At 42.0% G+C, this 9,356-nt stretch overlaps 1 pseudogene; it reads right to left on the bottom strand.

Moving 5' to 3' along the window:
- Nucleotides 1–2,172: 2,172 nt before the first annotated feature.
- Nucleotides 2,173–4,841, bottom strand: LOC100299139 (glutamine synthetase pseudogene; annotated as a pseudogene).
- Between the last annotated feature and the right edge of the window lie 4,515 nt (nt 4,842–9,356).

The raw sequence follows: 9,356 nt of genomic DNA, 5'->3' as shown, positions 1-9,356 counted from the left end.
GGTTTGATATCCTTGCTGTCCAAGGGACTCTCAAGAGTCTTCTCCAGCACCATAATTTGAAGGCATCAATTCTTCAGCGCTCATCCTTTTTTATTGTCCAGTTCTCACATCCATACATGACTACTGGAAAAACCATAGCCTTGACCATATGGACCTTTGAAAGCAAAGTGATGTCTCTGCTTTTTAATACTCTGTCTAGATTTGTCATTGCTTTTGTTCCAAGTAGCAAGCATCTTTTAATTTCATGGCTGTAGTCATCATCCACAGTGACATATAGTTTGCATTTACCTGTTTGGACATATTAATGCATCTGTTCTTCTTGCTCTAGAAAACTTTTTATATTTTTATTATCTAATTTGGCCAAGAAATTTGGTGATGTGTCTTGGATCAGAAACTCTTAAATGAATGAATGGGAATTTAAATGCAAGTCTGACAGATCACCAAACCACAATGAGATGCTGATACTCTAATAATCTAAGATGGGAAAAGAAGTAAACATAGTTTTGTTGAAAAGTCTCAGTGAAGCAACACTGTCAGCACCTTAATTTCAAATATACTCCAAGGTTTTACTCTCATATTTGTATATACACTTCATAATTCATAAGTTGTGAAATTCAGAAAATGAGAGCATCCCAGGAAGCATATCTCCAGAGTCAAGATTTGGCATTTGGAATTTCTGACTGAACTACAGGATGTTTCAAATGTCCCTGCCAGATCCCTTTTGAAAATACAGGCTTTAGAGCATAAATTATTTCAGCAAGTATCTGTATTAAGTTACCCTGTACACTTTGTCACTCCCAATTGCCTTGATTTTAATGAATGCAAGGAAGATATTCTATGCATTTGGTGGCATATACTTAATTCAGTTCTAACGAAGCCTTTACTTGGCACCTTTTTGAGAGTAAATAATTCAAATCCAGTATTCAGCTTTAGTGTCTCTCAGACAACACTGTGGTGGTTCCTTGCTCTCTGTGAAAAGTTTGTTAAAATGTTTATCTGTGAAGAATTTCTGTTGCTATCTTGGAACCACTGGCATCCTTAATTACTGCTTTGCTTACTCATTTCCTCTGCTTAAATATTTATGTTCCTCTTACCCATTGATTTTGAAAGAGGGTTATGGCAATTGATTGACAGCACCAGCACATAGCTTATGGGAGAATTTGGCCTCTCTATGATACTTACTAATGACAGAACTGTACTAGTGTGACTAATGCATATAGAGTAGGAGAGCGCTGGGATTCCCTTTTTGCATGCAACCTTATGCAGTATTGATGTCAGAGGCAGGGAGAAATACCTTCTTCACCACAAGGACTTGAGGATATTCATCATTCTTAGTATTCAGTTGAACATATTATAACAAACCGTTAATTTCAAGATAGGATATCTGTATGGAACTCACAGAAGCATTAATTTATTGGAGTCATGTCCAGCACTGGAATTGTTAACAGTCTGGGTTGATAGACTTTGGATAGTAGTAGTATGAAATTCTTGATTACAGGGCTTTATTTTCCATGTGGAGCCAAGTGATCATTTCCTCCATTGAAAACCAAATTGCTTTGCACCTATTTCCCATTCATTTCCTATCCTTTTCCATAGGTTTGGGAAATATAAAGAACAATTATTCTTGCTCATTCACATATGAATGTGGTATCTGTAACATGTGAAAAGTAAAATTTTCTATTTATCAAGAGTTCATTTCATATTGGGACAAGAACAACTTTTAAAAAACTGATGTGAGACACCACGGCCCTACACTAAATTGAAGAATCAATATTCATAGAGTATTTTTTCTACTTTTCAATCACATTCATGTGGTAAGCACTTCACAAATATTTGTTGAATAGGTGAATTAAAGAACACATAAATTTATATATAAATTTGAATTCTCTAAGATAACTAGGAGATAAATTTATGTAGGCAAAGTAAGTGTTGCTTTCTTTACATACGGGTGAAGTAAAAAGCACAGGTGAGAATGTTCACATGAGGCCACAGAGGAAGATGATAACAGAGCTGGTGTCAGCTCCATAATAGCACAATAGCACATTGTGAGCATGGAAGTGACTTAATCTGTTCAGTTGAAAAGCCATTTTTCAGTAAGCATAGGGGTACAGCCTATGTGTTCTTAGGGAAACTTTCTACCTTTATTTTTTTATTTTTATTTTTTTTAGTAAGGACAAAGGTGGGGTTTGTTTTTATTATAAAAGAAAAAAAAATAGTAACTCCTCAGGAATCTTAACAAAGGAAGGGAATATTTCACACTCAGAGAACAGACACCAAGATACAAAAATTACAACTGTTTGGACTCCAGACTTGTCCCATTTCCTCCAGAGCAGAGATGGGGAGGAGACAGCTGAAGCAAACAAGCAATTCTGTAAAACAAAGACTTAGAAACCCTAACAAATATGATTAAAATCTAAAATTCTGTTTTGCTTTAAAAAAAAATCTTTTTTTTTAATATTATCAAAAGGCCTGCTTTAGTGACATGCTAGTCCCACCAGAAAATAACCCCAATACCCCCTTGTCAGTAACATGCTCAAGTTGACCAGCCAACTCATATTTCCAAACCCCTGTACAAGTACATGTGTGTCTTTTAAACCTGGGGCTCAGGTGATGGCTATTGCTATCATGGGCTTCCACTTGTTAACCAACCAACGTCAGCCTCCCAGAAGGGCAAGCAGGGCAGAGAGAAGCCCTGAAGTGGTTGTGAGGGAATATCAGCCCGAAACAGCCAACTCTTCCAGCACAGCCTCTCCCATCCCCACGCCCACTCAAAAGGAGATCCTTATTTCTAACCAGACTACTTAGTCTCAAATTTGGGTTCCCCGTAACCAGAATGGCTTTTTCTCCCTAAAGAGAAAACACACATTTATCTGCACACTCATATATATAATTTTTTTGTTATTACATTTAAATATAAAAATACTACTCTGCTTTGTGTTATAATGGAGGACCACACAATGAGAACTTTTTCTTTTAAGGTAGGGCCATCCATCCATTTATGCGGAGCCTGTTAGGGCATTGAGCCCCAGGCAAGGGAAGCACCACACCAGGAGATCTAGGGCATTTTCCTACCTGACTTCCCACCCTTCCTTCCCCCTTAATTTTCACTTTTGATAGAAAGTTGGTTACAACCTTGTAAGTAATGGAACTTCCCACCAAGAAGGGAAATCCTAACCTAACCATAGAATCCAGCACCCCTGTCCCCGACTCAGTAACCACTCAGAGTCCTCCCCATCCCTTCACAATGACTGGGCTCTCTGTCCGGAGAGCTATGCCTATTGGACAAACACACCTGATTAAATGGAAGCAGTGGTTATGTTCCCCTGCCCTCCTCCCAACTAATGCACTAGAAAGCTTCAGTGATAGGAAAAAGAAAAGGACAGGAGTAGGTAGGTGGTTGTGAAGTGATTAAGAACTTGACCCCTTCAGTCCTGACCAAAGAAAGCAAGAGATATTAACTGGGTGTGAGGAATTAAAAAAAAAAAAAAGACCTTGATATTCCACCCTTTGAGTTATAGCTATTATAACATTGAGAGGGGTGAGAGTGGGAGTAAGATGTAGAATTAAGAGGGGTTTCGAGGGCTGCAAGGCTAGTCCACTTAGTTCTTGTACTGGAAGGGCTCGTCGCCCGTTTCGTTCAGAAGACATGTGTGGATGAGGGCTTCGGTCACGGCGAAGGGGTCACAGTTGGCAGATGGGCGAAGGTCTTCGAAGTAGCCCTTCTTCTCCTGGCCAACAGTCCGGGGGATGCGGATGCTAGCACCACGGTTGGCCACGCCGGCAGAGAAGTCATTGATGTTGGAGGTTTCGTGGAATCCAGTTAGGCGCCGAGCATTGTCCAGGCCCCCCTTGGGATCGTAGGCTCGGGTGTGGTACTGGTGCCGCTTGCTTAGTTTCTCAATGGCCTCCTCAATGTACTTCAGACCATTCTCTCGCATGGCCTTGGTGCTAAAGTTGGTGTGGCAGCCAGCACCATTCCAGTTTCCAGGATTGGGCTTAGAATCAAAGGTGGCGATCACTCCGAAGTCTTCACACACACGATGCAAGATGAAACGGGCCACCCAGAGATGATCGCCCATGTCGATTCCTTCACAGGGTCCTATCTGGAATTCCCACTGTGCAGGCATGACCTCGGTGTTCGTGCCCCCAATCTTGATGCCGGTGTACAAGCAGGCCCGGTAGTGAGCCTCCACAATATCCCTACCATAGGCCTTGTCCACTCCCACACCACAGTAGTAGGGACCCTGGGGCCCAGGAAAGCCATTGGAAGGCCAACCAAACGGGTGCCCACCAGTGCCCATGAGGGTATATTTCTGCTCCATTCCAAACCAGGGGCGCTGGTTGCTCATCATGTCCATTATCCGTTTACAGGTGTGCCTTAAATTGGTCTCTGCCGGCTTTCGGTTGTACTTGAAGACTTCACAGAACACCAGCTTGTTGGGGTCCTTGTGGAAAGGGTCCCGAAACATGGCAGTGGGGACAAGATACATGTCACTGTTGGAGCCTTCAGACTGAAAAGTACTAGAGCCATCAAAATTCCACTCGGGCAACTCTTCTATACACTTGGGTTCAGAATCCAACGTTCGGGTCTTGCAGCGCAGTCCTTCTCCAGTACTGTCGATCCAGATGTACATAGCTTGGACTTTATCGCCCTGAGGTAGGGCCATGTACACCTGCTTGATGCCTTTGTTCAAGTGGGAGCTCACCGAGGTGGCCATGGTGGAAGGTGTTCTGGGCGCCGAGCAAAGCAGCAGGGCAAGCAGGCGGCGAGAGCGAGGTGAGGAGAAGAGAGGCGAGGAGGACGGAGAGGTGCTGCTTAGACAGCCTGCTCTTCTCCCATTCTCGGCTCTGCCACTAAAAACAGTATTGAAAGGGACAGAAAGCCGGCAGGAGGGAGATAAACCCCAGATGAGCAGGAAGAGTAAGGTACAAGAACAAGTGGAAGAACAGGTCCCAGAGAAGAAAGTTAGTATGAGACTGGAGAGTGGCCAAAAGGTAGATAGTGACCACACAGGACTGGAAAAGGAAGAGCTCTTGATCTGCTCCCATCCCAACCCAGCAGTTGGGAATTCTCTCCTAGAGTTCCTCTCTAGTTCCCAAACTCTCGAGTTCCTCTAGAGAAGCTCTACCAACAGCCTCTATTCCATTGATCACTGGTCTTTAGATAGAGCCACCTCTGGTTTCTTTTCTTCATTATGCCAAAGGATAGAGATTCCAGTATGCTCTGTAAAGCAAAAAGTGAAAATGCCACTATTTGTACTTCAATTTTTTTCCCCTTGGGTAACTAAAAAATTATTTTAGCTTGGAATTTGGGTAGATTTATTCTGTACTATAGACAATTGACTGAGTCTTTCTACTTATCTCATGACTACCTGGTATCATTTTCATTCCTTTCAGATTACTGTTATTTTGCAGATAAACAAAGATTTTGAGAATAGGACTACTTATTTTCCAAGACACCCACCATCTCTACTCTGTACCTTCAAATCTAAACCACTAATATATACACACTTTTAAATTCTTTCTGCCTTCCTGCCTGCAACTAAATATACCCACATGAGAGCTCATGTATCTGGTCTATAACAGGAATAGATTTATGAAACATAGTTTCTGATCATCAGCCTCCTTGTATCATAATCTCAGTCCCCATTTCCATGACATCCATGTTAGAGATATGTAAATCCTTCTACTATTTCCTGGGACATCTCTCTCTTAGTGTGTTTTGTGGTTATGGTCATACTGGAATAAAAAGTATCTTCAAAATCCCTTATATAACTAAGACTGAAAATTTGAAAACACAGTGTCAAGTGTCCAAAGTATTACCTGGAAATAGAATGCACGTTCTATTTCCAAGTTCATAGAGCAAGATTCTAAAACAAAACAAAATAAAATCCTGTCTGCCAATGACTGAGCTTTATCCATAAGTAGAATTAATGCATAAGGTCAAGTTCCGAGCATAATTTTAAAGTAGATAAAATTTGGTCCTTCCAACTTAATCTAGCAAAGTGGGAAAGGGCATTTGCCTTTACATTCATATCATAGACTGCTAATTTCAGAGGCTGTGCCAAATACTGGTTGCTGTTGTGCTGTGCCTAGTTGATCAGTTGTACCCGACTCTTTGGGAGCCCGTGGACTGTAGCCCACCAGGCTCCTCTGTCCATGGGAATTCTCCAAGCAAAAATATTGGAGTGGGTTGCCATGCCCTCCTCCAGGGGATCTTCTCAACCCAGGGACTGAACCCAGTCTCCTGCACTGCAGGCGGATTTTTACCATCTCAGCACAACATAGTCAAACATGACTGGGAAGGCAGACCCAGGTCTCTAAGGTAAGAAGAATGTCCACTTGTAGAAGAGTTGACTGAAGAGTAATGTTGGAGTCAAATTTTAATGGTATTGTGGCTAACTTGGTCTGTGGATGATAACTTGCTTTTCTCTGCTGCTGGTGTTCTAGGAAGGCCAGCTTAATATTTTCTGAACAACTTTTTGCAGATTTCTGTCATGTGGTTTTCACAAGCATGATACAATTTCAAGAGGTGTTCCCTTAAAGTTTGATCTCCCAGATTTGAATTCAGTTTTGACACATTCTACCTGTGTCACATTGGGAAAAATGCTTCACTTCAAGTCTCATTTTTTAACCTGAGGACAATAATAGTTTCCATGATAGATGGTAGTGCATGTTAACAATACATCAAAATTTTAAAGGATAGTAGTTGTTGTTCAGCCGCTCAGTCATGTCCAACTCTTTTTGACCCTATGGACTGCAGCACACCAGGCTTCCCTGTCCTTCACCATCTCCTGGAACCTGCTCAAACTCATGTCCATTGAGTCACTGATGCCATCCAACCATCTCTTCTTCTGTTGTCCCTTTCTCCTCCTGCCTTCAGTCTTTCCCAGATCAGGATCTTTTCTAATAAGTTGCCTCTTTGCATCAGGTAGCCAAAGTAGTGAAGTTTCAATTTAAGCATCAGTCCTTTCAATGGATATTCAGGGTTGATTTCCTTTAGGATTGACTGGTTTGATCTCCTTGCAGTCCAAGGAACACAGTTGAAAAGCATCAATTCTTTGACTCAGCCTTCTTTATGGTCCAACTCTCACATCCATACATAATTACTGGAAAACCATAGCTTTGACTAGATGGACTTTTCTTGGCAAAGTAATGTCTCTGCTTTTTAATATGCTGTCTAGGTTGGTCATAGCTTTTCTTCCAAGGAGCAAGCATCTTTTAATTTCATGGCTGCAGTCACCATCTGCAGTGATTTTAGAGCCCAAGAAAATAAAGTCTGTCATTGTTTCCCCATCTATTTGCCATGAAGTGATGGGACCAAATGTCATTATCTTGGTTTTTTGAATGTTGTTTTAACCCAGATTTTTCACTCTCCTCTTTGACCTTCATCAAGATGTTCTTTAGTTCCTCTTCACTTTCTGCCATAAGGATGGTGTTATCTGCATATCTGTTCAGTTCAGTTGCTCAGTCATGTACAACTCTTTGCGACCCCATGGACTGCACCATGCCAGGCCTCCCTGTCCATCAACCAACTCTCGGAGCTCACTCAAACTCATGTCCATCGAGTTGGTGATGCCATCCAACCATCTCATCCTCTGTCATACCCTTCTCCTCTTGCCTTCAATCTTTCCCAGCATCAGAGTCTTTTCAAATGAGTCAGCTCTTCACATCAGGTGGCCAAAGTATTGGAGTTTCAGCTTCAACATCAGTCCTTCCAATTAACACTCAGGACTGATTTCCTTTAGGATGGACCGGTTGGATCTCCTTGCAGTCCAAGGGGCTCTCCAGAGTCTTCTCCAACACCACAGTTCAAAAGCATCAATTCTTTGGTGCTCAGCTTTCTTTATAGTCCAACTCTCACATTCATACATGACTACTAGAAAAGCCATAGCTTTTACTAGACAGAATAGACAGATAACTCTTGGATATCTCTTCCTAAAGAACTAGTCTCTGATTCCCATAGCATATTTTGCAGTTTTTAAGTTCTCCTTTCTCCTTCCCATAGTTGGATGCTTAGAGTCCAGTCTTTACTGCTAAAAATTATTTGCCTTTAGCAGACACAGAACATAGACCAATTCTTTTTAATTTATTATAGCAAGATAATTTAAGTTGTTTAATAGCCTTGTGAGTTGAGGACATGGGTTTCACTGCATGGGATCCAAACATTTATTGACCTGCTTATATCTGCTTTTAAATTTTATTTTTAAAATTATTTCTTAGTGTTTAGGCATGATCACAATAGTTTAAAATGAGCTTTCCAATTAACAAAGGTTATAACACCACTAATATATTAATTTATTATTAAAAAACTAATATTATTTATTAGTTTATAAATATGTTATTTATAAACTATAAATGAAATCTGGTTATATGTACCTTAGTTTTTGTTGTTATACTAACACTTTTTATTACTATCAGCTTCCATATATTGAACACTTACTATGCACTAGTCACTGTGCTACTTAATTCAATAATCCTCACAACTACCTTAAGTTAGATTTTGTTCTAAGAAATTTGGGAGTGGAAGAAGATGGCAGAGAATTAAGATGGGGGGATCACCAGCTTCTCCACAAATACATAAAAAAACTCATCAAGATATGGAACAACTCTTACAAAGCAACCTCCAGATCACAGCAGAATACCCCAGGCCTCCAGAAGGCAGGCTAAGCTCCCTGGAATGAGGTAAGAGAGAGGATGAAGACAGAAAAAGGGAAAAGATAGGGAATTTCTGGATGGGAGCTTGTGCCCCAAGGGAGGTAGGGAGTCCTGAAGCAGGAAGAGTTCCATGCACGGGGAAGCTCCCTCACAGGCAGACCCAAGGGAGAGCTGAGGAATCCTGGAAAACTGGGCAAAGCCAGGACTTAGAGGACAGAAAACAGAGAAATCTGCACTTCCCAGCCCATAAGCAGCTCATAACTGTGGCCCCAACCAGAGGGCAGGCTCAGGGAACTGAGAGAAGCCCACAGAAGCCTTGCAGTGCAAAGGGCAGGCCAGGGGTGCTGTGATAGACAGAGAGAGGGGCAGCATAGAGACCTCTCCAGAACACACAACCCTCAGAGGAATAGTGGGCAGGCCAAGGGAGTAGAAAGAAGAACACACAAGCCCCACAATATAGAGGGTGGGCTGGTGAGCTGAAACAAGTGCACACAAGCCCCATGATTCAGAGGACAGGTCCAGGGAGCCAAGGCAAGTGAACATAAGCCCTGAGAAGCAGAGGGTGAGCTCAGGGGGGCTGAGGAAAGCCCACACAAGTCTTTGCGACACTTTTCTCGATCAGGGAGCTGAGAAAAGACCCATAAAACCCCCACCTGGAAAGCTTCAGCCTGCAGTGCAGGGCGAGGCTGGGGAAAAAA

This window comes from Bos taurus, chromosome 24, assembly GCF_002263795.3.
Source record: "Bos taurus isolate L1 Dominette 01449 registration number 42190680 breed Hereford chromosome 24, ARS-UCD2.0, whole genome shotgun sequence".
NCBI classification, from domain to species: domain Eukaryota; kingdom Metazoa; phylum Chordata; class Mammalia; order Artiodactyla; family Bovidae; genus Bos; species Bos taurus.
Note: the sequence above shows the minus strand (reverse complement) of the source record. Positions and strands in the feature narration are given on the sequence as shown.